An 8,690-nucleotide genomic window follows, 5' to 3' on the forward strand; every position below is an offset into this window, starting at 1 on the left:
ACATATGACCGACTGTGGATGGTTTGAATAACTTAATCATTCAGGAAGAGCGACTTAGTTATTCTGGAAGTCAAAACATGCAAAGTGAAACACAAGAATAAATGAATCAAATATGGTATCAAACCCTATGAATATAAATAAACACTTTTATTTATCACCATACTGATTACTCATTATTCATTGTTTCGGTTTTATCAACTTTATACTTGAATTAAAAACACTAGTTGTCCCATGCTCCAAGCATGTACACTATGTTTTTCTTAAACAATAGCTTTGCCATACACCAAGTATGCACTCTATGTTTGTCTATGATCCTTACTTTGTGAAATAAACCAATTGAACATAATTTTAATGATTCTAATTTCACACTCCCAAATCCTTATCGAAAAATGTGAGAATTTCAAATTCCTATCATTTATCGAAATCTGTTTAGATTTTAAACTTATACGCACTGACCCTCCTGTAATGAATATGTACAAAGTCACAAAGACTTGTCAACAGTCATTAGAAGGTATTCCAATGGAGATCAACTCCATGGAAACTAAGTCTCATATTCAAAGTACATTGCTTTGGACATGCTTCTTGCATTAAGTTTTCTAATCTTACACATATAACTTCCACCTATGGAGACAACTCCATATTCTCATTTTGACTATCACTTCTGAATAAGAGATGCCTCTTTTTAGAATATGTCAATATGGTCCTTCCAAAATTAGCACTATACCTCCAACTGTCCCTGAGCAACTAATCTTTGGTAAACCTCAGATTGTCCTCGACAATTGCTTAATCATTTTAGTCATATCCAATTCTAGACCTTTTCCCTTCTTAATGCCTCTGGGCATTTGGAAAAATTTAGAAATGACAAATATTATAGCACATGCAATCGATCCTGTACCCAAAGCAAATGGTACACGATTCATGATCACATAAAGACATGATTCTAGACCAGTCTTTTGCTACAATATTTTTATTTGCCATGTTTTCAAAATTTGACTATGAAGAGGGATGCCGTAATCATAATCGAATTTTGAGAACGCAATACCTTAAGTTGAACCAATCCAACATGAAATTCATATATATATTCTTGACTAAAGATGATTAAGGTCTCAATCTAAGCCTTTAGAACTAAAATGACGTATATCCTCTCCCTTAATTATAGCAAAACAACTTTTTCAATCCCTGCAGCCTCACGAATTGAAACTTTTGTTTTCTATAATTAACATTGCTAACTTGCAACACTAACAATAATTATCATGCTCCCACTAACATGATGATTATTAGCATAACACTTATGCTCCCACTAGCTTTGACATGTACTCAGAAATCAGCTGGACTTCTAGAAATCAATACTTTATTGACTTTCTTACCAAAGTTCAGATTTCTGATACGAGATGCTTTGATAAAACTTTATCAAAATCATACACCTTTCCTTAGATAGCATGCATGTGTGTCTAAACAATTTCAGAACTATGAAAAGGGATGCCGTAATCATAGTCTCAATTGTTTAGACCTTTTGCCATCTGCTTCAAATCTACTTGGTGGAAGTGTTTCCTCACCATCATTTTCATGAATCGGAGAGAAACCTTATGACCCTTAGATTTTATGGTGTATGTGTTCTTATCCATGTGAATCGTCAAAACCATAGTCACAAGACAAGAATAATGACAAATCCAAACTCATATGGACTGAACTTATGCAATCTTAACTTCTTGCCACCTGGCAGTACAGGGCCTGCCATTGCTTCCAAGTTGTTATGCAACCAATTGAGAACTTTCAGAACTCCTATGCAAAGCCAACTTTAACTGGAATGGGCACAGAATATGTCAACACGATAGGTTATAAACCTCAAGTCGTGTGCTAGTGAAGAACATCAGGTTTTATTCTTGATTAGTTCTTGAAATTCTTTTTAGGATCTTTAAGACTCCCACTATCCTCTTGACATATAAGACTATCTTGCCAAATATTCAAGAGATAGTGCGGATTCTTTATCAAGACAAACACTTCACACAATTGGCCTTAGTTGGTCTTTGTTTTATCCAAAACATCACAACTTACCAATTTCAAATGTACAAGAGTAGGACACTTTTACTCTTACATTTGACAAGTGTTTTAAACCTTTCTTTAAGATATGTCACTCAAGTTACAATCTTGGAGTATGACTCTAAGAATTGTTTTGGAACGAAGTATGACTCATCTTCCTGATCTAACCATTTCAAAAATTCATGACTCCTCTTCTTAGTCAAGGAAGCGGTGGGTGAGAGTGGACACCCATTAAACTGCCATTTTATATGCAGTAACCTTATACCCCCCTTATAGACCGGCTTCGTGAATGAGGCCTACTAATGGTAAGACGACTTGCTCTTATACATATAATATATTAAACTTTTAATATTATAATAGTATAAGGGTGTATTTTAGATATTTAAAATACTTGGTGGTTTAATCTATTAATTAAACTATACTCTTAATTTAATTAAATTTAAACCATGTCATTATGGAATTATTAATTCTCTTTTAATTAAACACTTTAATTATCTATTAATAAAGTCCATAAGAGTTAATTGAATTATTCAATAAAAACATCATAATTCTAATTATTAAATTCAAAATTAAAACCATTTAATTAATTGTTTAAGTTATGAACCCAAGAGTTTTAGAATTCAATTCTTTTTTTTATCATAAAAAACTTTTTCCAAATTCCAAAACTTGAGGGCAAGTTTTGTAACTCTTGAAAACTTTTGGATTCCATAACTTATGGAGTTAAATACTTGTTTTATGATGAAACTTTTCATGTTCCATAACTTAAGAACAAGTTATGGAATTCTTTAAAACATTAAGACCAAGTTTTATAACTCCATAAAAAACTTTGAATCAATTTTTTTTTAAAAACCTTTTCATATCCATAACTTATGGAGGTTTCAAAAAACTCTTTAGATCAAACTTTTAAAACTAATAAAATAATCATATCATTTTATCTTTTACTAAATTTGACCTAATTCAACTCATATAGCAAATGATTCAAATTTTACAAATAATTAGTTTTTCACAAAAACAAGTAATTATCTTAAAATTTGACAAACGTCATGTTTTTTTTTTTCCTTTTTTTTTCCAACTTGAAAATAAAACATTTGCATCAATATAACAGAAAACAACCCATGGCTCTGATACCACTGTTGGGTTTTGAGCATTCTAACACTCCTATGGTGTACATGCAACTCTATAACCTTGGATCTATGTTTTCTCTATTATACATGCAAATATTAACTATTCCAAGGTTTCATCCTAACTAGCATATTATGAAGCACCCATACTACAAAGTTCTAGTTAGATGACATACCTTTTGATGTAGCTTGATGTCTTCAAGTTTTAAGAGCTTAGCCCCAATAGTGTGGAAGCCTCAAATGGAATCACAAATCACCAAAACACCTTGAAAGAACTTGAGAGAATATGTATGCACACTAAAATCGGCCCACTCTTATTTTCACACACTTGTGTCAATTTTGTGAACCAAGGACCCCTTTATATATTATGGAGGATTAGGGTTACATCCATGTAAACCCTAATACCCATGACCTTTCGTTTCCTAGGATCCATGGGTTAAAGCTCCATGGACTATCCATGAAGACTTAGCCCAACCTAAATGAACTTGGCCCACTACACATATATATCTAAGAGTCCATATTTAATTAGTTCCTTTTGATCACTTAATTAATTATAAATTAATTCTTGATCAATACTAATTAAATAATATGATTATATATTAATATATTAGAACTTATAATATATTAATATAACTCATAAATATACTATTCTCAAAAGACTATCCATATAAATTATGCCGGTGAAGTGCAACCCAAATGGACCATGCCGGGTCGGGTAAAGTACATACCAAATATAGTTATGAACTTAGACATTAATCCAACACTTTGTCCCATTTTGGTTGGTCTTGATGGGTTGAGGTCGTTTTAGAAGCTAAGTCTTGTAGATCTGGATGTTTGGAGGGTTCATTACGCTTAAAGGTGCAAACTTTATGGGGTTTATGGTCCCATGCATGCATTAAGTCATCTATTAAGTCCTTATGAGCTTTAAGAGATTCATTAAGGCATGCATGCACAAAAAGTTGGCAACTTTACGTGATAAATCAGCCAAAGGAAGTCACATCTAAGTTTTGGAGTGATGTCTTAATCAATTAAGAGCTGGAAATGAAAATTCGCTGATTGAAGGAATACGCTGGGAGTACAAGCATGTACGCTTAGCGTACAATCCCTAAGGCGAGTACGATGTACGTACGAGCAGAGTAATCCTCGTGTACTCAGCAGGTTGGGACTCAAAATAATTGGTCTCCGGTTTGGGCCATTTCTAGACTTAGGTGCTTTGGGCCTTGTTGGGCTATCAGAATTCATGTGTTTTGGGCTAAGAATATTTTGTACCTTGGTTTAAGGCCCATAAAAGGGTTTGGGCCCAATTTGGAAAATTAGGCCATATTTGGGCATTGGGTGTTTATTTGGAATTTGGGCCTTTGGATTGGTGGTTTGGGCCTAGGCTTTGGGCCAAGTAGGCAAAGGGTAAAAAGGTCTTTTACTCTAGTTGGACACTTAGTGTGGGTCGGGATCCGATTATTGATGGATGATTATTTTGGTGATTGATAGCGTCGGGATCTTAGCGAGAGATCCTTTTGGTGAGATTCGGCAGTGCGAGGTGAGTCTTCCTCACTGTACTTACGGGTCGAAGGCACCAAGGTCGGCTTATCGGTTTGATATCCTGTTATGAAATAGATATGCATGATTATGCTAGTTGTCGATATGCTAGTCTGGTAGATCTTGAGGACTACCTGTGATTTTGTCAGCATGATTATCTATATATGTTTAGGTATCCGATTATTGATGGATGATTATTTTGGTGATTGATAGCGTCGGGATCTTAGCGAGAGATCCTTTTGGTGAGATTCGGCAGTGCGAGGTGAGTCTTCCTCACTGTACTTACGGGTCGAAGGCACCAAGGCCTGCTCATCGGTTTGATATCCTGTTATGAAATAGATATGCATGATTATGCTAGTTGTCGATATGCTAGTCTGGTAGATCTTGAGGACTACCTGTGATTTTGTCAGCATGATTATCTATATATGTTTAGGTATTGTGTTGGGTTGAGGTTATACTGCTTTGTGCTATAGCCAGCAAACCCTGGAGCATTCCAAATATGAGTTGAGGTCTGGGTGAGGCAAGCCAGACTCATACTGAGGGCTCAATAGTATTCCAGATATGAGCTAAGGATCGGGTAGGGAAAGCCAGACTCATATTGAGGGCTCATTGGCATTCCAGATATGAGCTGAGGACCGGTTTGTTAGGTTTTAGTATACTACAACATCCTATGGTGCACATACAACCCTAAATGCCTTGGATCTATTTTTTCTCTAATTATACATGTAATGGTGTTTCCAAAGCATTAACCCTATAACTAGCATGCAAATTAACATATGTATAATAAAACAAGTTTTAGACATACCTCTTGATGTTGTTGATGTTGCTAGAAAGACTTTGGCTTTTAAGAACTTAGTGCCCCAAGTGTTGCACCTCAAATGGAATCACAAATCATCTAGGACAAAGGTGACTCTTGAGAGAGAATTTCCATGCACCAAAAAACACCTCCATGAACTTCAGGAACATATGTGTAATGTTTTTTTGGCTAAGGAGTACATATTTATATGTTGGATTCCAAAGGTTATGAGTATAACCCAAATCCATACCCATGGGTATTATGATCCATGGTTCATGTGGCCCAACTCTTTATGTGTCCATACATAAACTTGGTCCAATATGGATCATAAGCCCAACACATATAAATATAACTAATTTATACAATTAGTCCCCATTAATTTAATTAGTCTTTTTTTATCACTAAATTAATTCCAAATTAATTCTTGATTAATACTAATTAAATCATATGATTTCATATTAATATATTAGAACTTATAATATATTAATAAATCATATATAACCTCTTCTCAAAAGTCCATCCTAACAAATTGTCCTGATGTTATGCAACCCAAATGGACCATGCTACTCTCGGGTCTAGTACATACCAATAATAGTTATGGGCTTAGACATCTAATCCAACAGTCTCCCACTTGGATAAGTCTAAAACTATTATTGCAAATATGACTCCAAAATCCCGACTAGCAATCGTAGCTCTTAAAAGCTGCTGTCGAACTCTGACCTAGTCAATGACGTGTCCATTAGATAAGGGATCATATATTCCTCCATTCTAGATATCATATGGACTGAGACATGGATTAAAATCATTCTCTCTGTCCATCTGTTGTTTCCCGATTTCTGATTTATGACGACCGACTAATTGAACAAATCAAATCAGTTCAGGCCCGACCGAGCACCTAGGGTTGTCATCACTAAATCATCGAGGGGCCCACATAGATCACTTTTATCCACATGGGGGTAAAAGGAATGGATAAACCTCGACCCAAATGCTCGCGTGTACTCACTCATCAAATTACACACAACGATATGTTTTATAACATCCAAGTTACTGGTGCGTTTACATATGTCAATGTGCAACCGACTTGCAACTACAACTCACACGTCTCCGTTTGAAGAATATAAGATATTATCGTCTCATGATCACTCGTGATAAAATCCATGAAGTGATTCAAATGAGCGTGGGTTTAATCCAATACTTGAATCTTATTCCAGGAGCACTCATGAATACTGCAGCTATGTCTAAAACATCTAAACGTACTACAGACCCATTCATGACAGTCTTGCCTCAATACCTACTTCCAAAGTATGATCGACTGTGGACGGTTTGAATAACCTAGTTATTCGGGAAGTCAAAACATGAAAAGTGAAACACAAGAATAATACTAATCCTATATGACCCCAAAACTTTTGAGCCATATTGATTACTCATTATTCATTGTATAATGTTTCAAATAATCAACTTAATACTTGAACTAAAACAATAGTTGTCCCATGCTACAAGCATGCACACTATGTTTACCTATGGTCCTTTCTTTGTGGAATAGATCAATTGAAAACATTTCAATGATGCTCATTTCACAATTCCAAATCCTTATGACAAATGTAAGAATACAAGATTTTTTGCCAATCTGTTAGATTCTAAACTTATATGCAATGATCCTCTTGTAATGACTATGCACAAAAAGTCACAAAGACTTGGCTACAGACTTTACAAAGTATTCCAATGGAGAGCAATTCCATGGAAACGAAGTCTCACATTTAAAGTGCATTGCTTTGAACGTCCTTCTTGCATTAAGTTTTCTAATCTTACACAGATTTAATGAATAACTTCCACCTATGGAAACATTTCCATATTCTCATTTTGACTATCACTTCTGAACAAGAGTTGCCTCTTTTCAGAATATGTCAATATGGTCCTTCCAAAATTAACACTATACTTCCAACTGTCCATGAGCAACCAATCTTTGGTAAGCCTCAGATTGTCCTCAACAATTGCTTAATCATTTTAGTCATATACAGTTCTGGTCCTTTTTCCCTCTTAATGTTCTAGGCATTTGGAAAATTCAGAACACATAGAAATATTATAGCATATGCAATCGATCCTATATCCGAAGCATATGTGATATGATTCATAATGTCTCACATAAAGACATGATCCTAGACTAGTCTTTTGCTATAATTTTTTTATTTGTCATGTCCTCAAAATTCGGACTATGAAGAGGGATGCCGTAATCATAATCGCATATTGAGAACGCAATTAATATTTCCATATATAGAATTTCCTTATGTTGAACCATTCCAACATAACATTCATATATATACTTGACTAAATTTGATTAAATCTCAATTTAAGCTTTTAGAATTAGAATGAAGTATAATTTCCTCTCCCTTAATTATAACAAAACAACTTTTCAAACCCTGCAACTTTGCAAATTGAAACTTTTTTTTTTCTATAATTAACATTGCTAGCTTGCAACACTTAACATAATAATCATGCTCCCACTAACATGATAATTATATTCTTATTAGCATAACACTTATGCTACCACTAGCTTTGACATGTATCCAGAGATCAGCTGGACTTCTAGAAATCAATACTTTATTGACTTTCATTACCAAAGTTCAGGTTTCTGATACGAGATGCTTCTATAAGACTTTATCTAAGCTTCCCAAAATCATACACCTTTCCTTAGATAGCTCACATGTGTGTCTAAACAATTTTAGAACTATGAAAAGGGATGTCGTAATCATAATCTCAAATGTTTAGACCTTTGCCATTGCTCACAATTCGAACTACGAAAAGGGATGGAGTAATCATAATTGAATTTGAGAATGCAAATATCACAATTTCTATCTCCTTAAAATCTACTTAGTGAAAGCGTTTCCTCACCATCATTTTCATGAATCGAATAGAAACCTTATGACACTTAGATTTTATGGTGTATGTGTTCCTATCCATGTGAATTTGTCAAAAAAACACAACCACAAGAGGAGGTTAGTGACAAATCCAAACTCATATGGACTGAACTTGTTCAATCTTAACTTCTTGCCACCTGGCAGCACAAGGGCCTACCATTGCTTCCAAGTAGTTATGCAAACAACTAAGAACTCATAGAACTCACATGCATAGTCAACTTTAACTGGAATGGGCACAGAAACAAGAATATGTCAACACGATAGGTTATAAACCTCAAGTCG

Source organism: Lactuca virosa, chromosome 9 (genome assembly GCF_052849685.1).
Source record: "Lactuca virosa cultivar CGN04683 chromosome 9, Lactuca_virosa_CGN04683_v6, whole genome shotgun sequence".
In the NCBI taxonomy this organism is placed as follows: domain Eukaryota; kingdom Viridiplantae; phylum Streptophyta; class Magnoliopsida; order Asterales; family Asteraceae; genus Lactuca; species Lactuca virosa.